This window comes from Canis aureus, chromosome 21 (genome assembly GCF_053574225.1).
Source record: "Canis aureus isolate CA01 chromosome 21, VMU_Caureus_v.1.0, whole genome shotgun sequence".
In the NCBI taxonomy this organism is placed as follows: domain Eukaryota; kingdom Metazoa; phylum Chordata; class Mammalia; order Carnivora; family Canidae; genus Canis; species Canis aureus.
The window spans coordinates 12718792-12744538 of NC_135631.1; the positions used below are offsets into that span (position 1 = coordinate 12718792).

The window sequence follows — 25747 nt, forward strand, 5'->3', positions numbered from 1 at the left end:
CAGTTTCTATAAAGTTAAATGCACACTTTCTATATGACTGGCAATTCCATTTGCAGATATTTACCCAAGAGATATAAAAATATGTCCACTAAAAACACTAGTACCAAATATTCATAACAGCTTTATTTATATAAGCCAAAAACTGGGACAGTCACAATGTCCATCAACAGGTAAATGTAAAGACAAAGTGTGGTAAATCCAGATCATGAAATATCACTGAGCAATGGAAAGAAATAAACTATTGATGGGTGTGACAATATAAAAGCATCTCAAAAATATGCTAAGTAAGGGGTACCTGGGTGGCTCAGTCAGTTAAGCACCTGCCTTAGGCTCAGGTACTGATCCTAGGATCCTGGGATTAAGCCCTGCTCAGCAAGAAGGCCACTTCTCCCTCTGCCGCTCCCCCTGCTTGTTTTTTTGTCTCTCTCTCTTTCTAATAATAAAAAAATGAAAATCTTTAAAAAATAAAAAATATGCTAAGTAAAAGAAGCCAGACACAAAAGAGTATATCCAATATGGTTCCATTTATATGAAATTCTATAACAGGTATAACTTACAAATAGGGATAGAAAACTAACTCGTACCTGGGGTGGGGTGAGCTGGGTGGGGGAGATTGGCTGCAATCTATAGGGAATCTTTTAGGGCGATGGAAATGTTCTATATCCTGAATATAGTAGTGGTTTTGCAGGTTTACACATTTGTCAGAACTCTTTGAGTTGTGCACTTAAAATGGGTGCATTTTACTGTATATAAATTATACCTCAATAAAACTGACTTAAAGAAAACAACAGAAACGCCTGGGTGGCTCAGTGGGTTAAGTGTATGCCTTTGGCTCAGGTCATGATCCTGGAATCCAAGGATCAAGCCTTGGTCAGGCTCCCTGCTCAGCGGGGAGCTTCTCCCTCTCCCCCTACCCTGCTCATGCTCTCTTTCTCTCTCTCTCTCAAATAAATGAAGTCTTTTAAAAAGAGAAAGAAAGTTTTCAACAAGAAAACTGAGTCCAAAAAAAAAGAAAAGAAAACTGAGTCCAGATGGCAGGAAAAAACCCTGTGTTGAAGGGAGTAGGCAAGGAGGGATGCACCTGCCCTGGATGGGTCTTCTCAGGGAAGAGGCTGGGGCCTCTGTAGCCTTCTCACCCCCTTCGCCATCTACAGACTCTAATCTGATTCTGCTGTGTGCCCTACCTACTCCTCGGCTGACTGCTGGGGAACAGAAGGGATTCTCTCAGGGACTGAGTCCAGCTGCTGGGCCTGGGCTTGGAGAGACCGAAGCCAAAGACACCAAGGTTACCCCTGTACCCAGCAAGCCCCAAAGCTGGAGATGCCTTGTGACATGTCTGTGTGTTGGGGTGCAGAGAAAGGGCTGTCAGGCATCGGGGCCCCAGGAAACTTTGCCGCAGAGTACTCCCCGACGGAACATGGCCAAAGTGTGGGTGCCTCAGTGTGGGTGCAAAAGTGGGTGCAAAAAGTGGGTTCATACATGGCCACTTAGGGTGGGCTGCTGGCCAAGGAGTGAGCCTCAAGTCCTGGCCCAACCAGCAGCAATGTGATACTTCAAAGAGGGGGTAGCACGGGGGGCCTGGGAGGACAGCAGGCACAGGTCACTCAGCAGGAGCGGCTTCTGGAGGCTGTTGGAGAGACCAGGACTTGAGACTCTGGTCTGAGGGACATGACTAAGTGTCCCCCTCCACCTAAAGGCAGTGGCAGTCAGCGATGACCCGGACCAGCCTATAGAACCTTCGAGGGGAGCCTTAGTGGTGTGGGAGAGTGGGACATTTGTAAAATACCAGACCTGCTGCCAGTCAAGCAGAATTTTGAGATCTGAGGTATTTATGCAACCGAGCTCACTCACTCCTGCGTGAACCTTTGTCGAGGGCCTTTGATGAGTCAGATGCTGTATTAGTCATCAGGGATTAAGCAGGGGCAAAACAGAAGAATTCCTGCTATCGTGGGACTCCTGGTCTATGACAGACCCACGCTGTCATTTCACCTGGAGGTGGGTGCTTTGGAGGAAGACAAGGAAGGGTGGGTGCAGGGAACAGGAGAGCTACTTCGGTGGGGCTGGTTCGGGCCTCGGGGAGATGACACTTGAGCACGGCAACTTTGTGCCCACGGGCTGGAGAAATCTGGAGAAGCCTGGAGCACACTGGTTACTGGACAAGTTCCTAGCAGGGCAATTTCAGGGTCAAAGAGAATAATCATTTTAAGGCTTTTTATAATACTGGTAACTCTCCAGAGAGTTCCCTAGATTGCCTTTTCAAAGAAACAGGAGACATACTATGCATTTAAGGAGTGCTCCAGAGACTTTAAAAAGTGTGTGTGCAAATGTGGTGGGGCAAGGTCTTCTTCCTCAAATGCCATCTCTGAAGGGACAGTTCAAGCCCACTTTCCACTCACGTCAGACCAAAGATTTTAGGAGCTAAACCTCCTAGGAGGTGAAACACCAGTCAGAAAGGCCTGCATTAAAAAAAAAAAAAAAAGAAAGAAAGAAAGACCTGCATTTCTACCCCAGCCCTGCCACTCAAGAGCTCTGGTGCAACTTTGAACAACTTGGTCTATAGCTCTGTTAAGTCTCACTTTCTCATCTGTAAAATGGGCCTTCCACAATGCTTTGCTCAGAGGTTTGTGTGACAATTAAGTGAGATGATCCAAATGAGGTGCTTTGCAGAGCACCCAGCACAAGGTGAGTGGCCATGATTTTCACTCTGTGAGGTCAGCAGTACTTGGTGGTCAAGAGCAGCCCCCTAGCACAGGGCAGCATGTTCCCTCGTGGACACAGAGATGGTGTGGGCTTGCCCTGCGCCTGCTTCTGGACGTCATCAGATCAATCACTGAAGTTCAAACGTTGCCTGCTAAGGTTTTCTATCTGCCTAGGATTTCTTACCCAGGTTTGAGCTAGCCCAACTTTAAAAGACCCCCAAATGACATGCACATATCTGTATGTGTTTGTGTGTGGTGTATCTTTTTTTTTTTCCTCCTAGAAAGAAACTGGATTTTTCCACTCTCCCTTAAGCAAAACCAGCTGAGCAGAGTTAACTCAAACTTCTCAAAAACAATTCACCTCTGCACTTAGACCAGATTTGGAATGTTTCAACCCTAACGTATACTTGTGGGGGGGGGGGGGTAGGGGGTGTCCGAAAATCCACAAGTGATTTGAATGAAACGGGGTCTGAGTGAAATCATCATAAGCCTGAGCACATTTCAGCCACCAGATGTGGCAAGTTTTCATTGTTTACTTGCAACCGTTTGTATTTTTTTAAACCCCAAACTCAGATACAGCCATTATTTTACTTGGAACTCAGACACGAAATGTTCTGTCTCTGCTCCCCTTGCACACTTTGTATTATAACATCAACTTCTCACACCCGCTCGCTCAGCAATCACACCGTAGCAGTTCCTTAAACTTAACTCTGAAAAATATGCTGCACCCTCAGACTCCCTCCCCCGACCCCTCCCCACCTCAGGGTGAGGTGTCCACGGCAGGAAACCCCAATCTGGAAAACCCTTCTGAGCTGTCAAATGCATCAGCTTCCCAATGCCGGTCTGTGAACCAAGCGTTCACTCCTCCCTAGTGAGGGAAGATCAACAAGAACGATTCAGGGAGGTTTTTGTAACGCTAAATATGTGCCATGTCTAACCCTCACATAACATCCTTGTTACTTTTTGTTTTCAAATATGCTTTTATGAAATTGAGCGCAAATAGATGGAGGTTAGTTATTTTTCTATACTGTTATGCTTGGCAAAATAAAAAGCTGGCCAACTGAGGCTCATCAAAATATATTTTGAGATTTTCCTAGCTAACGAGCTACAAAAATCTGGGAATCACCTGGAAAAGGAGCCAGCCTAGGGCATGAATTGAAGGACACGTGTGTGAACCAGACACCTGCTCTGTGCTGGGCTCATACAAGCCATTTCATCCCACCCTCAAGACCACGCTGGGGCGAGGATGACCGTATTTTCATGTAACGATTCAGCAAAGTGAGGTTTCCTGTCTGTTAAGTGACCTGCCCACGGCCACTCAGCTGGGAAGGGGGAGGAGGAAAGCCAGGATTTGAACCCAGGCTGCCTGAAAGCCCATCCAGCGTGGCCCCCTCCACCACCCCACATCTGTTCCTGCATCCCCTCACACAACGGTAGATTCAGAAAAGGATCTAAAATCCACTTGAAGTGGAGTCTTATTCAAGAGCCTCTGTAAATAAATACATTCATAGATCAAAACAAACCCATCCACAAACAGAGAGAGAGAGAGAGAGAGAGAGAGAGATGAACTATGGTATTTCGTGGTCGATGCACTTTCAATAAACACACGGGCTGAAATTAGGAAAGTGTTAAGTGCTGACAGTCAGGGAGAAGCTGATTCATAATGCAAGGGGGCAGGGGTGGGTCCCGAGCACATTAACTGCCCTCTTCGGACGCCCAGTCCTCAGAACAGGAAGTGGACACGGCAGCGGCTGCCTCATTACCAGACAAATGTAAAGAAAGTGACAGTCTAGGGAAAAACAAGAGTGATTAAGGGATGGAAGAAGCCATGAGTAAAGATGAAGAAATAATTATACAGCTTAGCTAACTCATAAATCAAGGACAATCATTCCGTCTATAAACACCAGCAAGGTGAAAAGAACCAAAGCGAAAGATGGGCTATTTAATGTACATTTAGAGATGAAACAATGGCTGGAATTAAGAGAGTGTTAAAAGCCCAAAGTCAGGGACAAGAGGACTCACTGTGAAAAATCACCTCCCAAGGGGAAAAAAATGGCCAGAACTGCAGGGGGCGGGGGAGTTGAGATATAAGAGGTTGGACAAAAGTTCAGAAGAGGCAGGTGGGGAGCAGCCCCCACTCTGGGCCCTGCAGGACAATCATCTCTGACCCGAGTCTTTCCCTGCTTCTTTCACACCTTCTCTCCCTCCTCCTTCACCTCAGAAAGATAGGATGACAATTCGAGGAGGAAAAGAGAGTCAACAAATATTGCAAGTGTCATAACACAAGCCTGGCTGGGTTTGATTTGGGGCCGTGACAGAGGAGCACTAATGATCTCCGAGAAACCAGTCCCACTGCAGAATGATCCTGGGGACAGGGCAGGCCCTCACAGCCTTTCCCCTGGAGCTCTGCGGGGGATCCGGTGACCCAGGCTTGTTTATCCAAAACCAGCTGTCACAGGATTACCTGCCAGCTCAAGAGGGGCTCCCCATCACTACCACCAGAGGAAGGTGAGAATCAGGCAGAGTTTTGGCCTCAGCCAGCCTCTGGAATCTTCTGCCAGTGGGTGGTTTTTTTAGAAACCCCGAAAAATGCCTTAGAAATGCCTGGGCCCTGATACCCAGAAGAGGATAGAAGACCGAGGTTTTTGTCTGCTTCCCACTGTGATCAAACCATTTGGGCCAACCTGTGAAGAATAAGTCCTTGTCCTGAAAAGCCTCACTGAGGAAAACGCTGGTCCAGGAGGTCAAAGGTTGAAATGTGGATTCAGGGGAGAGTGGAGAAGTTGGAGATGTGAAGAGAGAAGGTGAAGGGTAGCTCCTTCTTGTAAACACACAAAACCCAGGGCAGGAGGGGAGACAGACAAAAGGCAACAGAGGTGGAAAACCCTAGAAACCTGGCTTGTGTTACAAGCCTCCTGGGGCCTAATTTCAAGTTTCTTGCATTGTCATGCATATCACTGGCGGTCCACAAAGGTTTACCATCACAGCACAAAGAAAGAAACCTAAAAACAATGGGTGATAGAAAGGCCCAGAGAATCATGGGACGCCTAGGGCAGCAAGCTAGGAGTTAACTAAATAGGGCACAGGGTAGAAATGATAAGCATACTGAGGGCAAGGAATCTGACTACAGGTTCTAGAGAATTTTCTCCCAGTGCAGCAATAAGCCTTTAGCGGATAAATGAGGTCAGCTAAAAAGTCACTATTTTAAAATAGTGACAACCCTCATGAGGAGCGGTTCTTCTTTTCAATTTCTCTCCTTGGTCTCTTTGTGATTTTTTTTTTCCCTCATAAAATGGGCAGTCCAAATTTTTAGTCTGACCTGCTTCTCAGAATGGCCCATCGGCTTTAAATGAGCAAAAGGAAAGAAACAGAATACCCTGGTTTGGAACATCACATCCAGCCATTGATTACATGGCCAGCCGGCCTAACAGGAGGGTGGCTGTGCCCTGGGCTCTTGGTCTCAGGGACAACCTTTATACTCTTTCATTCATTCACCAAACCAGGAGCCACCAAGCACAGATGGCAGGCAAGGCACAGAGCTGGTCTCTGCAGGAGAAACAAAAACACACCGGACCCAAGAAACAGAGGTCCTTGAGGACAGGAGGGGTGGTGTTTCTTTGAGGACTTTTTTCTATCCCTCAGTTTTTACCCCGTAGGAAGAGGGACACTGCAAGCCACCATGAATCATTTACTAGTTAGTATAAATGAAAGCTCAGAAATGAGGTTAGTATAAGGGTTGAGAGAGAAAGAAGACATGGATCTGTAGGAGGGAGTACCAACCAGGGTACAGAGGGGAGGGCCAACCCGTGAAGATCAGAGGAACTGAAGACAAGCCCATATAACTCTGTTAACTAATTAAATATGTACACACATGCGTGTGTGTGCACGTGCACAGACACATACACATACACATACACAAACACACAGAAGATAAAACTTATAAGGCAGCTCATTGGAGCCAAGGATAAAAGATATAAGCCCGAACTCATAGGGTTACTGTATGCATGCAAGAGTGTAAGAAGCAGACAAAAGTGAACAAGGATCTGTAAAACTATGTGACAATTGTTACCATAAAGTTATAGAGAAGGATAATGGATGGGATTTTTTAATGAACCGTGTATTAGATAATGTATTTGTATCCGAGTTAAAAATCCTGACTTTGACAATTATACTGCAGCCCTGTAAGAGAATGTCCTGATCTTAGGAAATACACACTGAAGTGCTTCGGGGTTAGGTCAGTTTTTTTTTAATGGTGCATATACAACATCTGAAAAGCACAAAGGATGGAAGACTGATGGCAAAGGGGTGAGGAAGAGAAGGCAGAGAGCGGAATGAAGCTTCACTAAGGATTTGATGACTGAGGACGGCGTGAAAAACAGGGAAGGGGTTCATGAGAAGAGCGGTTGCAGAGAGGGCATACCAGACAAGGGTCATGGCATGAGCAAAGGTATGGCTCAAGCATGGAGCTTAGCCCACCTAGACAACTTAAAGAGTGAGGCCTACTTAGAGTTTCCAACATGTGAGGAGGAATGTGGATGGACAGACAGATGGGACAAGACTCTGAAGGGACTTGGCGCTAGTGCAGGGTAGGTAGGCTCTGAAATTGGAAGAAATTTCTTATAGACACAATTCTTATCTGCAAATCAACCACTATCTGTCCTGTGAGACAGAGAATATGCATGTAATGTGTGCAATAACAGGCTCAAGACCATTTTGAAGAAACGGTTTTTAAAATCAGGTCAACTGAGCCAAGAAGCACTCGGAATTGAGTTGAGTGAACTCTGTTTCATAGATGTCTATGAGCAAAGACTCCATAGGCATGGTGCCGGACTCTGGGGATAGAGAGATGAAATGATGTGGTCCCCACCCTCAAGGTAGATCACAGGCTGGCAACAGGAAGAGCTTCGTAGACAAAGTGAGTTTTGAGTGGGAGAAAGGGGATGCAGATTGATAACCAGCCAGGCCTTTCTTCCAGCTTACCACTGACCTCCAGAGTGTTTGGCCTCTACTATGGTTGGTACTTAGGCATCAGTGCACTGATGTTAGGGATGGAAAGGCCATTTGGTGGCCTTCTAAATTGGATGTAATTGACCTCTACTTAGCCACAGTGATGATCTGTTGGAGGAAGGAAAAAAAAAATTAAACTGGTCAAGAAAATTAAAGACTAATTTCATTCATTCACATAGATGCAAAAGTCCTAGAAATTGAGTTCAGCAATGTATAAAAAATATAATATGTCATGATCAAGCTGGGTTGATCCTAAGAAAGCAAAAGTGATTTAACATTGGAAAAGCTATTAATGTAATTCATCCCATCAAAGGATAAAGAAGGAAAACTGTATGGTTATCTAAACAATTGTAGAAAAAAAAATCATTTGCTAAAATCCAGCACCAATTCATAATGAAACTTCCTGCCTGATAGAATTTTGTTTTTGTTTTTGTTTTTTTACCAAATAATTAGAGTAAACATCATTCTTCAAACATCATTCTTCAAGGTGAAATGTTAGAAGCATCCCTTTAAAAGTCAGGAACAAGACAAAAATGTCTGCATCAATTCTTCTTTCCAGCATTGTACTTGAGGTCCTATCCAGTACAATAAGAAAAGAAAAAAATTAAAATGTATAAGTTTTGGAAAAGAAAAAAAAAAAGACTGACATTATTATAGATAATATAGTTGTTTACTGGAAAACACAAAAGACTTTATAGATAAATTACTAGAGTTAATTTTTAAAAGCTTAACAAGGTGAGTGGATAATATAAATCAATTGCATTTCTAAACTCCAGCAATAAACAATTATAAAACATAATTTCAAAAGATGCTAATTATAATAGCAACCAAAACTAAGGTACTTAGGAATAAACATGATGTAAGGTGTGGAAGACCTTTATAGAAAAAATCAACTTTATGGAAAGACTTTAGATAAGTTTTAAGTAAATGGAGAGATGAGCTGTATTCATGGATAAAAAGTCATAACATAAAAAAAAAAAGTCATAACATGAAAATGATGCCAATTCTCTTTCAATTGATCTATTGAGTCCACTCAAGTCTTTATCCCAAGAGGGGTTTTCAAGTAACTTGACAAGCTATTTCTAAAACTTCTATGGAAGGACAGAGTCCTAATAGTAGTCAAGATATTCTTGAGTAAAGAATAAGGTGTAGGGACCTTTTCTACTATATATAAAAACATAATATAAAGCCATAGTAATATAGTGTGGTATAGGAACAGGGACAGACAAATTTTCCAAAGAAATTGAACAAAGTACTCCAAAGAAGACCTACTTGAAATCTTGGAAGACCTTATGGAAACTTGATTTATGACAGAGACAGCACAGCAGATCACCAGAGAAAGAATAAATTATCCATTTAATGATGCCCACAATTTATTGTTCACGTGGGGAGAGGGGAAATAAGACGGATCCCTATTTCACACCACATCCAAAAATGAATATGTAAATTAAAAGCAAAACATACAAGACAACACTTAAATCTTTAGATGAAAATATAGAATTTCTTTATGAAGGATACCTGGGTAACTCAGTGATTGTCTGCCTTCAGCTCAGGGCATGATGCCAATCCAGGGATCATGTCCTGCATTGGGCTCCCTGCGAGGAGGCTGGTTCTCTCTCTGTCTATGTCTCTGCCTCTCTCTGTGTCTCTCATGAATAAATAAATAAAATCTTTAGAAAAAAAATAATTTCTTTATGAGATCAAGACATAGAAGGATTTCTTTTTTTTTTTTTAAGGATTTCTTATACAAGGTACAAAATGTGCTAACCATAAAACAAAAGGCTGCTATATTAGACTATATTAAAAACTTCTTTCATCAAAATATATCTTAAATGAGGCACCTGGGTAGCTCAGTCAGTCAAGGGTCCAAGTCTTGACTTCAGCTCAGGTCATGATTTCAGGGTCATGAGATCAAGCCCCAGGTCAGGCTCTGAGTTGGGCATGGAGCCTGCTTAAGATTCTTTCTCTCCCTCTCCCTCTGCTCCTTCCCCCCTAAAAAAAGAAAAAATATATATTATATATATATATATAGATTAGACTTTAGATATAGATAGACTTTAGACTTATATATCTTTAAGAAAATGAGAAGCCAAGCCACAAAATGGGAGAGGATGTCTGTAATGCTTTAACTGACCAATGAATATATAAGAAACTTCTCCTATAGCGGTCTGCATGCTCATTTCCTTGTCTCTTTCAGAACCTTTACTCAAATGTCATGTTTTTAATAAAACCTTCCCTGATCACTGTTTAAAAAACTGCAAGTTCACCACCACTCCTGGCCCTGCCTATTGTCCTTTCCTGCTTTATTTTTAGCTGTAACACTTATCATTACCATACATACTATATATGTGACTAAATATGTGTCTCTCCTTCTCCCCAACAGACTGTAAACTCTGAAATGAGACCAGGAATTTTCATCTATTTTGTTCACTACTGTGTTCCCAGCATACAGAAGAGAGCACATAGCAGGTGCTCAATAAATATGTGTTGACTAAACAAACACTTACAAATCAATAATAAAAATAACAACAACCCAAAAGAAAAACCAGCAAAAGGCTTAAACAAGGCATTTCAGAAAAAAAAGGAAAAAAACACAACTTGTCAATAAACATATAAAAAGATGCTTGAATTTATGAATAATCAGGAAAATGCAAATTAAGACCAAAATGAGATACTCTTTTGCATTTACCAGATTGGCAAACATTAAGAATTCTGATAATACTAAGTATCAGCAAGGATGAGGAGCATAGGAAACTCTTAATACATCTACTGGTGGGAGCATAAATGATTTCCCTCTTTAGAAAATAATTTGGGATTATCTTGTAAAGGTGAACATGTTGGTTTCTCTGTTCTTGGGTTTATACCTTGGACCAACGCCACTTGAGATGCAGTCCACAGACTGGTGTCAGTATATAAATGATCTGTGATAAGCCATCATGAGACAAGTACAAAAATTGAAAGTAAGCATTAAGAAATGTAATAGCAACCTGATGCTGCCAACTTATATTTATTTTTCAGATAAAGATTTTATTTATTTATTCATGAGAGACACACAGAGAGAGGCAGAGACACAGGCAGCGGGAGGAGGAAGCTCCTCGCAGGGAGCCTCAAGTGGGACTCCATCCCTGGACCGGGATCACACCCTGAGCTGAAGGCAGACACTCAACTGCTGAGCCACCCAGGTGTCCCCAGACATTTTTTTTTTATCATGGTGAAATATACCTAACATAAAAATTGACCATTTAGAGGTGCCTGGGTGGCTCAATTGGTTAAGTGGCCAACTCTTGACTTCAGCTCAGGTCATGATCTCAAGGTCCTGGGATGGAGCCCCATGTCAGGCTCCACACTCAGCAGGGAGTCTGCTTGAGGATCCTCTCACTCCCTTTCCCTCCCCTTGCTTGAGCTTTTTTCTCTCTCTTTCAAATAAATAAATAAATATTTTTTAAAATTTGACCGTTTAAGTAAATCATTTTTAAGTGTATAGTTCAGTGGCATTAAGTACATTTACACTGTTGTGCAACCATCACCACCATCAATCTCCAGAACATTTTTGATTTTCCTCAACTGAAATCCCGTACCCATTAAACAATAACTCCTCATTCTCTCTGTCCCCTCAGCTCCTAACAGCCATTCTACTTTCTGCCTCCATGATGCACATGGAATCATAGAGTATTTGCCCTTTTGTGACTGGATTATTTCACTTAAGATAATGTCCTCAAGTTTTGTCCTTGACATAAGGACAGGATTTCCTTCCTTTTAAAGGCTGAATAATAGTCCATTGAATGTATACACATTTCATTTATATATCCATCTATCAATGAACACTTGGGTTGCTTCCACCTTTTGTCTATTGTGAATAACTGCCATGCCATATTTAGTGAAATATATGTCTGTTGCATATAATAACATTTCATTTTCCAAGTAATCATGTTTATGGTGTTTTATATAAATATCAGTCTGGAACAGATTGGAAAAAAATTTCAATTGACCCACAGATAGTTCAAGAAGCACCACCCTGGGGGTAGTGGAAGGGGAGGTTGGTGGGGAGATGGGGTGACTGGATGATGGGCACTGAGGGGTGCACTTGATGGGATGAGCACTAGGTGTTATACTATATGTTAGCAAATCAAACTCCCATAAAAAAAATTAAAAAAAAAAAAAAGCACCACCCTGGAGTAAAGGCTTCCAAGCTTTCCTAAAAACCATAGTAAGAAAACTCTTCACATAACAGCCTGGGACACATAAACCTAACTGAAGAGGAAGCTTCATGAAGCAATACTTCACATGAAATGCACTAACATAGTTATAGCTGTCTTTCATTAAAAAAAAAAATCCTGGGACCCCTGGGTGGCGCAGCGGTTTGGCGCCTGCCTTTGGCCCAGGGCGCGATCCTGGAGACCCGGGATCGAATCCCACATCGGGCCCCCTGTGCATGGAGCCTGCTTCTCCCTCTGCCTATGTCTCTGCCTCTCTCTATTTCTCTCTCTGTGACTATCATAAATAAATAAAAATTTAAAAAAAAAAATCCTGGTTGAATCTATTAAATTGATTTCATAGCCCACTAAAGATCATGAATCTCACTTAGAAAACCAGTGCTCTTGAGAAATCCTTGTACATGTATGTCAGGAGCCATGTGAAAGAATATACCCAGTAGCGTTCTTCATAGAAGCAAAAAAAAAAAAACAAAAAAAAAAAAAACCAAACATCCATCAATAGGAAGCTAAACAAATAAACTGTGATATATTCACCTAATAGAATATTACAGGGGTCCAATCAATGTTTATTGAATGAATTAATAAACAGCTGTGAAAATGAGCTATTTGGATGAATCTTAGAAGTACAATGCAGAATGGACAAAGCAAATCACAGCCAACTCTATACTGAATTAAACCATTTTTTAAAAGAGAAATAAATCAAGCAATACTAAACACTACATGGCTAAGAGGTGCATACATGTGATGAAACTCTCCTACAAAGCAAGGGAATGATAAACACAAAATTCCAGACAGTGGGTACCTCTGAGGGCAGGGGCAGAGGGTGGAACCGAGGAGGAGTTCACAGATTTGGAAATATGTTACAAATGTTCATTTTAGGGACACCTGGGGGGCTCAGTAGTTGAGCGTCTGCCTTCAGCTTAGGGTGTGATCCCGGGGTCCAGAGATCAAGTCCTGCATCAGGCTCCTCACGGGGAGTCTGGTTCTCTCTCTACCTGTGTTTCTGCCTCTCTCTATGTGTCTCTCATGAATAAATAAAAAAAATAAAATCTTCTTAAAATGTTTGTTTTATTAATTATATTTTATATAATGATATGATATAGTATAATGTATACTAATGCTATATAAAATATATAAATCTAATATAAATATTATCTATTTATACAAATGTTCATTTTATTGTTACGCTTTGTATCCAGATATATACTATACATATTCTTCTAGCAATCAGAACATCTTTTATAGAAATGAAATAGATGGAACTGGAGGACAGAGAATTCTCCCCACCCTAAGCAAGTCACCTCTTCCATTGGTAGCAAAATATCAATAAAATGAGCCCCCTGAGCTTCTTCCAAGACCGTGGGAAAATCGCCGATAAGCATCTGAGGATCAAGTTGGAAAGAAGGGTATCAAGACAAGCACTGGCACACATCATGTCCCCTGACAGAGGAACTGCTCCAAGTCTCTTATACTCATTCCGCAAACCTCCATCTCTCACCACTTCCAACAGCCATGGAATGTTGTTCTGCATCCCTAACTATTGGTTGCTCTTAGAGTTCTGCTTTGGGGAGCTCAGGGAGGCGATAGAAGACTACCGGGCTCCTAGGCTCCTAAGGGGTCAGGGGCCATACCTTATTCACATCTGTATTTCTAACTTTCAATCCAGTGCGTGTGTGGAATAGGTATTGGGTAATTGTTTCCTGTATAAATGGATGAAGCACTTGGTGAAAGAAAAAATAACCATTGCAATTAAACTAAACTGCTTCTGTCATTGCCAGTGAGTGAGATCACAGCAGGTGGCCCTGACTCATTGGCTACCTATGACATAGTTATGGGCAAGGCTTCCCAAAACGTATTTATGAATTGAAGATCTACTAGAGAAGGTAAGATGAGTTCACAGGATAGAAGTGGGGAAGTAGTTGGCTCTAAAATAAGAATGAGAAACCTTGGGGATTTTAAGTCTCATCACACATATCAGTAAATTGGGGATTATCTCTTTTATCCCCACGTTAATTGTTATGGTTCTTGACGAAGTGTCATGACCATATAGAATCACAGTAAGTGGCATGTGGAGGCACTGTCTGGGATTGAATCCCGGTTCCTCCATGTATTGGGCAAGCTTGGACAAATGACTTAACCTCTCTGTCCCTCAGTTTTCTCCTCTGTAGAATGGAAACAGTGGTAGCGCCTAACTCACGGAGCGGTAATGACCACAAGTGACCAAGTGAGCTGCTATCCATGAAGTGAACAGTGCCTGGCACATAGTGACTACCCTATTTATCATTAAAAAAAAAAAAATCTTTACCTAGATTGACACTCTCCCGTCTGCCCACATGCCCCCAGTCCCTGTTTCTGCCAGTTAATCTCTGGCCCCGGGGACACATCAAATCTTCCTCAAACAACCCTTTGCATAGCATTCTCACCCACCCACCTCTATTCAAGCCCTCCCCTCCCTTGTCACTTTGCAAAGTAATATTCAAATTCCTCAACTTGACCTATCAAGACCTCTGTGGTAGCCGTAAGCCCTTTATCTCTCCCTACTTGCCTGCACAATTTTTTTTTCTAATAACCAAACCAGTCTTCATTGTGTCCATACTGATCATACCGACGCCCACCCAGACAACACCATTTCTTCCACTCCCAAGCCTGGAATGCTCTTCCCATGACTTCAAGGTCTGGGAAAGACACTCTGAGAAGTGAGAGAAAGGCACCAAAATGGAGACTGGGGAATATCCAAAGCAGATTTTGCATTTCTAACTTGACTTGGCTATGATCCCAGGAATGGGGGAAGGATTTTTCTCCCTCTTCCTCCTCCTTCTTCTCCTAGAAGGGTATAGAACATAGTGGTTAAGACCATGGGCTCTGGCTCTATTAGTTCCCAGTTGGGCAAGTTACTTAATTGCTCTGTGCCTCAGTTCTACTCATCTGTAAAAGGGAGGTGGCAACCCTTTCCCTTTTACCTAGTACCTTCTGGAATGGATGTGGTGGTGTGCCACAAGGATCCCCCTTCAAGACTGAGACACTTATTCCCCAGCTGCAGGAGTGATGGCCACCGACTGCTCACACTGAGTCCCTCCCAGGAACTGACCTCAACCAAAGGAAGCTGTACTGCTCAAGATTACGTCCCCTCCCTGGGGAAGCCTGCTTCCAGTACTGAGGCAATAGAGGGTACAAAAGCCTGGCACCCTGGCCTTTTTTAGACAACTCCAAAGGGGCACGGCAGCTTCTAATCTCCCCCATAAAATCTCTTGAGGTCCCTGTTGTGACCACATCAGAGGCCAAATTCTCTCTCTGCCCACTGCAGCTCCCGTTCCCTTCCCTCACAGGTGTTGTTCCCAAAACTACCCTCAATAAAACTGCCTGCATGCAAATCTCTGCTTCAGAGTCTGTTTCCCAGGAAACCTGACCTACAACAGGTGGTTGGTCTAGGAAAGCAGTCTCAAAACTGGGATTTGGGAGCAGAACTGCTTGTTAGCTGACTGGCTCTGAAGACCCCATTACTGATGGAGGTGGACCACTGAGAGCTCTGACACGTGGCTAGAGTGCAATTGCTAAAACTTTCACGGCTGGTGGCCTGGGATGGGACACAGGTGGACACTGTGCCCTGGGGTGCAGCATATCAAGTGTTACAGAGGTTCTGGTAAGTACTATTTATAAAGACTATAGAATGAGATGGCTGTTGCTGGGGGTGGCAGGGGATTGATTCACTGGAGAAAGACACTGAAAGGCCCAGAATGATTAATCACCAATATAAGGCGGAGTGTAAGAGCTTGAGGCCATCTTTGGCAGCATATAGAGAGACTCATCTCCTGCGCTAGAGGGCAGAGAAAATGAAGGATCAGGCCCAGCACTTAATTATAGGAGGAACAGGACTCCAAAGAAGATTGAATTCTCAACTCCAACAGATCTGCTATGCCAAGGTCGGAGGCCTGATTAGAAAGAATGGGACCCTGAGATTCTTGTGAGGCTGCAAGCAAGACTGGTCAGGACTACAATCATCTCAAGGTTTAACTAAAACTGGAGCATCTGTCCAAGCTCATTCTCATGGCTTTTGCAGGTATTAGAAGATCCTTTCCCAAGCTCATCCCTGCAATTGCTGGTAGGCCTTTGTACCTCTTCCTGAGTCCTGATTGTTCTCTTCACATAGCAGCTGGTAACAGGAGGGAGGGAGGCAAAGAGGGAGGTAGAGAGAGTGAGAGGGCACCAGGAAGTCTCCCAAGCCATAGCCTTTTTGTGTCCTAATCTTAGATGTGCCATTCCATCCCGTCTGCCATTTTCTATGCATTAGCACCAAACCACTGGGTCCAGTCCACACTCAGGGAGAGAATACATGAGGGAGGGAGTGCCAGGAGGCAGGGGCCATTTAGGGACCACCTTAGAGGCTGCCTACCACAACCTGGCAGACCTTTTCAGGTTCTGGAGATAGCGCGTCCCATACTTGAAGATACCGAGGCAACCCATTTACTTAGTGACAAAGAAGAATGTCAGCTTTCAGTGAAGCCCAGAGCAAGAAAGGACTCTTCAGCAGGTGCAGGCTGTGGTGTGAATGACCCATCAAAGGGACTATGATGGGAAAGGCACTGTATGAAGTTTATGGCAAGCCCCAGGAAGAGTCACAAAGCAGATCCCTAATATTTTGGACCAAAGCCATGCCGTCTAGAACAGGGGACTGTATATCCCATTCAAAAAATAAACAGCAACCTGTGTTCTCCTGAGCCCCAGTAGACACAGAGGACTTGGTTATGGGACATTAAGTGACTGTGAAGCCAGAACTCTCCATAACAAGCTGGATCTGTCAGACTCACCAAGTCATAAAATCATTTGGGCTCAGAGCTCTCCATCATAAGATGGAGGCATATATCCAGGCTTGATCAAGCCTGCACAGAGCATGATGGCGTAAGTAAGCCACATGAGTAGGTGACTCAGACTCCCATGTACCTCTCTCTCAGTTCATACCAATGGCCACATGGGGAATCATTTATGGCCAGCAGATGAGAAAGGGAAAAGGCTGAGCGTGGGTCACTGAGCCCCTCAGTATGTGGGTGCAAAATGAAAATGTACCATGGCTGCATACAGCCCTTCTCAGTAAGGGGTGGGGAAAGGTGGCAGTTCTGAAGGATAACAGTGGGGAAATCCTTCAGTGCAAAGCTTTAGATGGTCATTCATTGCATACAAAGAAAAATGGCCTGAGATTAGACTATAAAGACTCAAAAGCAGGTGTGATTGGCTTGATTACTTGGTCAAGGGTCTGGAAGGAGAAAGGTGATCTGGGAAAGAGGTAGATAGATGAACCTATTGTGCATGAAGATCTTTTTTCTTTAAGATTTTATTTATTTATTCATGAGAGACACAGACACAGAAAGAGAGGCAGGCAGAGACACAGGCAGAGGGAGAAGCAGGGTCCCTGCGGGGAGCCCGATGTAGGACTCGATCCGGGGACCATGGGATCATGCTCTGAGCCAAAGGCAGATGCTCAACCACTGAGCCACACCCAGGCATCCCAAGCATGAAGATCTTACTGCATGTCAACAGCCATTAAAGGTCATCCACCACGTAAAGGACACCAAACAATCAAGTAGGCAGAATTTCACAGGTAGTTGATGTCCGCCAGCCTCTACCACCAGCCACCCCAATACTAGCATGAACAGAGCAGCCATAATGGCAGGAATGGAAGCTGAGCATGAGCCCAACAGTATAAGCTCCCACTCAGCAAGCCGCTCTAGCTACTGTGGCTGCCAAATATCAATGTACCAGCAACAGCTACCAATGCTGGGCACCTTCATGGCCCGATCCTTCCAGGAAAGCAACCAGAACTTGATGGGAAACTGATTACATTGTAACCCTTCCACTCTGATTGGGGCAGCAGGCTAGAATGAACACATATCCCATGCATGAACTTGTCTGACTACAGACAGAATGTTTGACACACTGGAACAGAATCTCGCATAATGTTGTCTGAGACCAAAGAGCTCCTGAAGGAGGTATAGCTATGGATATATGATCACAGGATCCACTGGTTCATGGTGTACTGCACCACTCAGAAGCTCCTAGCCTCTCAGGGTGATGGAATGACCTTCTGAAAGTACAACTGAGCTACAACATGGAGATAATGCCCAGTGAAGATGGAACACCATCCTCCAGGACATAATTTAGAGCCTACATCAATGGCCATTATATGGTGCTGTGTCCCAGTCAGGTGGAATAGATGGGTCTGGGGATGGAGAGGTGGAAGTAGGAGTGGTTCTGCTTATCACTACTCCCAGCGACCTCAGCTCAAGGAGCCTAAAGGTCTTTGTTCCTAGAAGGTTCTAGGAAGATTCCATTCTATCAGGGATGCAGTAATCCAATTAAACTTTAGGTTGCGTGATCAATTCAAGTTTCTTGTGCCAAGAGACCAGTGGACAAGGAAAGGGTTCATCGTGCTAGCAGGGGAACTGATACTTACCATTAAGAGGAGGTGAGACTGCTGTTGTAGAATGAGAGCAAATGAGATCACTAGATGATCACCGGGACACACTCTACATCTCTTCAAACTCTGTGTCTACTATCAACCTTAAGTTACAAATGCAGCAACCACAGCCTGAGGCCAAGCAAGCTGCCTAAACCAGCAGATGTTAACTGAGAGTGAGGGGAATCTGGAATGCAGAGAGAGGTGGTAGCAAGGAATATTTAGTAGCCTGAAGAGTCAGAACAGTTGTTGTCCTACTACCTTCCTTGCCTATGTTTCCCAGAAAGAGACTTCTGGAGAAGCTTCTGAGGAGGCAAACAGTATATTAAGCAAGTGGATCTGAGCACAAGGGACAGACTGTAGTGGATCCTCTGGTGTTCTGCACATATTACCTTCCCTCGTTCAGGGCTGAGTATTGGTTGCTAACAACTCACAGTTCAGTTCCTCTCCAGGCATCGCCCTCTGTCAAAGGAAGCTGCTTTGTTCAAATTGCCTCCTCTCCCTAGCAGCTTACATCCAGTGGTTTGCTAACAGGAGGTAAAATAATTCAGCTCCTTTGTTTTAATTGGGACAACTCTGCAGGGCCCTCCCAGTCCCAGCACCTCCTAGAATCTGCTGAGACCTCTGTTGTAACAGTTCCACTCCCTCTGTTAAAGGGCATCCACCACCCTTCACAGGTGTTTCTGAGAGTATTCCCACTTCCTGCATGCAAATCTCGGCTTCACTATCTGTCTCCCATGGAACCTAATGCTTTTACCCTGAGTCATTATAAGAATTAAATGACTTAGTTTCTGGAAAGAGTTTGGAATAGTGCCTGACACAGAGTAAGCCCTGTATAAGTGCTTACTGTTACTACTCTCTCCAATATTATGAAGTGTCCTGCCCTCATTCCTTAAACCTAGGTTAGTTCTATTACTTCCCCCACTCAGAATCTTCTACTGTGGAAGATCCATGTGCTACCGGTGATATTTGAAGTGATTTTAGGTAGTATACTGACAAACATCTTTTAACTATTGTGAATTTTTATTTTACTTTTCATTTTGAAATAATTTTAGATTCACAGGAGGTTGCAAGGAAATGGACGGGAAAGTCCCAGGCACCCTACTCCAGTCTTCACCAACATTAACATCTTACATCACGATACTACCATGGCAAGACCAAGAAATTGGTTTTGATATAATCCATAGAGCTTATTCAGATTTTGTCAATGTCATATGCACTCGTGTGTATGTGTGTGTGTGCAGTTCTAAGCAATTTTATCTGTATGGGGTCTTGCATAACAACCACCATAAAGGAGATTCTCAACTGTACCATCACCTCATGAATCCTTTGTTACCCCTTTATAGCCACAAACCTGCTCTTTTCCCCATCCCTAAATCTCTGTTCTTCATTTCTATATTTTTATCTTTTTAAAAAATGTTATATCAATGGATTCATACATTGAATAGCTACATAAAGCTATTACCAATAAAGCTACTATGAATGTTCATGTACAAATTCCTGATAAAAATAAGTCTTCCTTTGTCCCAGAATACATGCCCAGAAATATAATGGCTGAGTTATACACTAAGTTTTCAGTTTCGAAAGGAACTGGCAAACTATCTTCCAGAATGGCTCTACCATTTTACGTTTGCACCAGCAATATATGACTGATATAGTTTCTCTACACCCTCAAAGGCATTTGGTATTATCACTATTTTTCATTTTAGTTGAGTTTACTTGTATTTTTATTAACATTTTATTTATTTATATTATTGTTTTTTAAAGATTTTATTTATTTATGAAAGACACAGAGAGAGAGAGGCAGAGACACAGGCAGAGGGAGAAGCAGGCTCCCTGCAGGGAGCCCAATGCAGAACTTGATCCCAGGACCCTGGGATCACGACCTGAGCCAAAGGCAGATGCTCAACCACTGAGCCACTCTGGTGTCCCTATTTATATCATTCTTATATTTATGGCAAATAATACTGGTTTTGCTTTTATAGCAGTGATATAAATTTTTATTTAAGAATAAAATTAGGTCTTAAAAAGTAAGTTGTATCAAAGGAAAATATTAAGTAACACTTCCAGTGTACATGTTGATGGCAAAAATCATGAACTTGGTGCACAAATGTGTGAAGTTTAGAAAGCCCCACCACAATTTATCTGTATTATGAGTTAAATAGGTTTTTGTGGCCCAACCATTTTGTTTATGTAAAAAATATTCCAATTAATTGATCCACAGTAAAATTTTAGAACATACAACTCTATATTGAAATCCACTCCCACTAACTTGTATTGCTTTATTCCTTCAGACTATGTTCTATGTTATCTACCCAATAGGAAACTCCATAAAGATAAGGATTCTTACACTTCTTATGACTTAGCACTTAACACATCAATAAGTGCTTTGTGATTACTTAAATGCATAGTAAGAATTCCTGGGAATATTGAAATTGCTTATTATGACAGACTGTTATACTGGCAGCCCCCAATGAACCATGCCTCCTGGCAGTTAAGTGCTTGAGTAATACCTTCACTGTAATACCAAACTGACTCTATACTTATGCAGAGCCTTGGACATTAGCAAATGTGACACAAGCGGAGGCTTGATAAGCACTTGCACGTCAGAGCTTGCTTGTCCTCTTGGAATGTTCCCTCCTGGAACTCAGCTGCCACATGGGAAGAAAGTCCAGGCTTTCCTTCTGGAGAGAGACCACATGGAGATGCACAAGGCCACATATGGAGGACGGAAGTGCCCAGTCAAGTTCTCAACAAAACCAAGCGCATGAGTGACCCTAGCTAACAACATATGGGACAGAGCTACCCAGCTGGGCCATGAATCATGAGAAATATATCACTTCTGTTTAAAGCCATTATACTTTGGCATGGTTGGTTATATAGCAATAGACAACAGATACACTTAATGCTGCCTAGGCTGGGGAAAAGAGATGCTTTAGCAATTGGATCAATGAACCCACAATGATGGGTTCTGGACAGCTGTAGAACCCTGAGAAGACACAAGCAAAGGGAAGACAGAAAGAGGACAGGAAAGAACATAGGACAGGCTTATTTATTGATGAAGCTCAGGATGTTTAAAGAAAGGAATCATAACGTTTAACAGCCTAAATTTCCTTGTGATCACTTAGGCCAGGAAGGGCTACCAAGCGACCTAAGTACCAAATCTCTCAACTGCCAGGCCCACCACCAAGGGATCACAGAACTTTCCTGATGAACTTAGCATACCTTCTGGATCTTTCTCAGCATACTCTCTGGACAGCCACTAACCAATTAACCAAGTTGGCACAGGGTGTAAGATCAATATCCATCTCCAACCTCTACCATTATTTTTACTAATAAATGATTCTGGGACCTAAGGGATTTCTCTGCAGAGCTTGTCACAGATCTGAAAAGTAGCTACTTTAAGTAGGATTAAAACTCCATATTCTTGAAGAGCCTTGAAATTGGTCAAATCTGGGTTTAAGGTCAGGCTATGTCACTTTTTAGTCATGAGATCTAGCTCGGACAAGTTATTTAATCTCTCATTGGCTTGATTTCCTCATCTATAAATAGGGATAATATTTTTTTAAACGTTGAGCACTGGAGAGCTCCTTATTTTTTAAAGTTTATTTATTTAAATAATCTCTATATCCAACGTGGGGCTTGAACTCACAAACCTGAGGTCAAAAGCTGCATGCTCTACTGACTGGACTGAGCCAGCCAGGGGCCCCAGCAGAGATAATGTTTTTACCTCAAAAAGTTGCTGTTAGAATTAAATACATTCATATATTTTATATAAAAACACTGACCACCATGCCTGGCATGTAGTAGACTGTCTGATTACACTGACTTCCCAGCAAATAGCAAGGAGTGCTTGAAATCTGACCCATGAAAATGAGCAAAGGGAAATTTAACATACTTTGTCCACAGCAGAGATGTGTGGTGGGCATCAGAACCAGTGGGGAGGGCCATAAAAGGGAGAAGCAGCAAGTGGGAAGGAGACATCTGAGAGAACTCTCTCTCTATCCTCTGGGTGTTGGGGCTGTCAGCAATGAATCCTACTACCAGTGCCACTCTCCGTTCTGTGATAATTGTCTCATAATTTTGCCATTTACCTACAATATGCAAATTGGGACCTGCGGACATGACACTGAAACCCTGGCCATCACAAAAGTTTCTCAGCAAAGCAAAAGCCATTCTCCAAGCTTAGTCTCATTCCTCCTGTCTGGACAACTCCTGCAGCTCCAATAAAGACATCCTGAGCCTCCTTGCTCTCTCCCCGCAAGTCCTTGAGGAATGCCCCCAAAGTCCCATTCCACTCACACCCTTCCTAATCTGATCTTTCATTTGCTTAAGAGCCTTGCCAGGTCCACATCCTTGCCAGGCTGTGAGGTCCCAGGTAAGAAGGCACTTGCTTGGGGCACCTCAGTGGCTCAGTCAGTTAGGCAGCCAATTCTTGACTTCAGCTCAGGTCATGATCTCAGGGTCCTGGGATCAAGACCCATGTTAGGCTCCATGCTCTGCAGGAAATCTACTTGAGGATTCTCTCCCTCTCTCCCTGTCCCTCCCCCACTTAAATAAATAAATAAATCTTAAAAAAAAAAAAAAAGGCAGCACTCACTAATCCATTGACCAAGAAGAGCATCACAGTGTTCTCACCCAAACATCCCAGCTCATCTTGACAAAGAGGATCCCATCTTGCTGGAGGAAGCCAGCCTTCCCATAATTCCTCCCTACTCCAGGTAGGATCCTTTGGTTGCAAGCAACAGAAACAAATTTGGCTAAGTCAAGCAAGGGGATATATTAGGAGGATGGGCCAGTTCACAGAAGCAAGAGACAGCTGAGGATGAGGCTGGTGGAGCTAGGAACAATGACAGCCATGACATCCTGGAATAGGAGCAATTAACCATCTTGTTAGAACTCTGCCTCTGACTCAGTCTTATTTTATATTTTGCAATTCTGTTGAACATCCCAAGTCCTTGAATCTGACTGGCTTGGCTTGAGCAAAATGCCCTTTTCTTTGCCACCTTGATTGACAGCCCAACTGAGACTACAACCAATGTGGCACGAGTAATTGTCCAAAACTGAAAATGGGTTTGTTACCAAAAGAAGGAAGCAGAATGGTGGACCAAAAATTGGATAATGAAGCCAAAACTTACATGTGTCCAAAACACCCCCATTCTCTCTCCACTTACACAATTCACCTAGCCACCAGGATTCCAGGTGCTGTATATGAACAAAAGTTGGCAGAACTGTAAACCAACTCTGGTGATAAACCAGCTGAAGAAAACTCAGAGGAGAAATTGGGTTTTTTTTTGGGGGGGGGGGGTCAGAAGACCCGAGTTCTAGATCCAGCACTGCTACCAGTTGTGACCTCTGTTTCCTCATCTAAGTAATGAGATAAGCAGTGATCTATCCAGCAGGTCATTATACATATCAAATAGGTAATACACTTGAAGGCATTTTTAAGGCTGTTGAACATGCAGACTTGAGGGGCTGTTATTGGTCTGCCTGGGTTTTTATAATTTATTTTACAGATTGCATCATATCAACTACTTAACCTGAGATTGTGTTCAGCCAGGAGCAATGCAGTTTTGCCCTTAGCTGGCAGACAGGCTGCAGTGAAGTGAGATGAAGGAGAGACAGCCCTACAGGTAATGCAGTGGGCAGTCTTATTTCAACCTATTTTGCAATGCAATGATCTTGAGGAAATATTAGGATGCAGTTCATAGAGAGTTCTTACTAACTCAGAAAAATCAACTCCAGTGAGAGCCAAGAAATAGAAAACCGCCAGTGTGTAGGAAATAGCCATTTGGAAGAACGCATCAGATATTCAATATTCAACACAGAATTGAATGGCAATGTAGCATAGTCGTTCAGAACATGAGCTTTGAGTCACGAAGACCTGAGTTTGAACTCCAGCCACATCCCTTGCTTCATATTTACAAGTATGACAATAATCCATTCAACAAATATTTAGTAAGGACTTATCAAATGCCAGGTATTATTTTAGGCACTGGTGATACAATAGTGAACCATATAGATTAAAAACCCCTGCCCTCATGGACTTTACATTCTATAAACAACAACAACAAAGTAAAATATACAGTATATGAGATAGTGATAAATGCTATGAAGAAAATAAAGCTAGAAAGGAAGCCAGTGGGGTGATTGTGGAAGAGCCATTATAATCTGTCAGGTGATCAGGAAAAGCCTCACTCTGATAATTACAGTTAAACCAAGAGATAAAGGAAGGGATAGACTGGACTATGTGGATGTCTGAGAGAAGACTATTCCAGGCAAAGGGGATAGCAAGTGTGAAGGCCTGGTCATAAGAACACACCTAGAAAGTCCAAGGAACCACAAGGTAGCCAGGAAAGAAGAGGAGAGCTTATAGTTAGAGAGAAGTTGGACATCAGAACAGAGTATTGGAAATGGGGCCAACACATAGGGCCTCATACTTTGGCTTTTACTCTGAGTGAGATGGGAAGCCATTAGAAGGTTCAGAGCAGGAGAGTAACAATCTAATTTTAAAAAAAAAATTTACTTTTTTTTTTAAGATTTTATTTATTTATTCATGAGAGACACAGAGAGAAGGCAGAGACATAGGGAGAGGGAGAAACAGGCTCCTCACAGGAAGCCCAATGCGGGACTCGATCCCGGAACTCTGGGCTCACACCTGAGCCGAAGGCAGACGCTCAACCAGTGAGCCACACAGGTGTCTCTTTTTTACTTTTTTTAATTTAAATTTTGTTAGCTAACATACAGTGCAATGTTGGTTTCTGGAGTAGAACTCACTTACATACAATACCCAGTGCTCATCATAACCAGTGCCCTCCTTAATACCCATCATCACCCATCTAGTAGGACATTCCCCACCCACATCACTCTATCAACCCTCGATTTGTTCTCTATCATTAAAAGTTACTTATGGCTTATTTTCCTCTCTTTTTTTTCTTTTCCCCTTCCCTTACGTTCATCTGTTTTCTTTCTCAAATTCCACATATGACTGTGATCATAGGTGTCTTTCTCTGACTTATTTCACTTAGCATAATATACTCTAGCTCTATCCATGTCATTGCAAATGGCAAGATTTCATTATTTTTGATGGCTGAATAATATTCCATTGTGTATATATACACATCTTCTTTATCCATTCATCAGTCAATGGACATGTGCTCTCTCCATAGTCTAGCTACTTTAACAGTGCTGCTATAAATACTGGGGTGCATGTACCCCTTCAAATCTGTATTTTTGTATCCTTTGGGTAAATACCAAGTTGTGCAATTGTTAGATCATAGGCTAGTTCTATTTTTGGCTTTTTGAGGAACCTCTAAACTGTTCTACAGAGAGGGAGAGATCACAACTGACACCACAGAAATATAAACATCTGTAAGATA

General features: G+C 42.8%; 1 long non-coding RNA gene across 1 annotated transcript in view; it reads right to left on the reverse strand.

Moving 5' to 3' along the window:
- Window positions 1–5718: 5718 nt before the first annotated feature.
- Window positions 5719–25747, reverse strand: part of LOC144292564 (uncharacterized) — a 68281-nt gene continuing 48252 nt past the window's right edge. Inside the window, exons 3-6 of the long non-coding RNA XR_013359961.1 lie at window positions 9548–9698; window positions 9225–9376; window positions 8149–8281; window positions 5719–7814 (exon numbers count right to left, since the gene is read on the reverse strand). This is a non-coding gene — a long non-coding RNA (uncharacterized LOC144292564). The remainder of the gene's footprint in view (window positions 7815–8148; window positions 8282–9224; window positions 9377–9547; window positions 9699–25747) is intronic.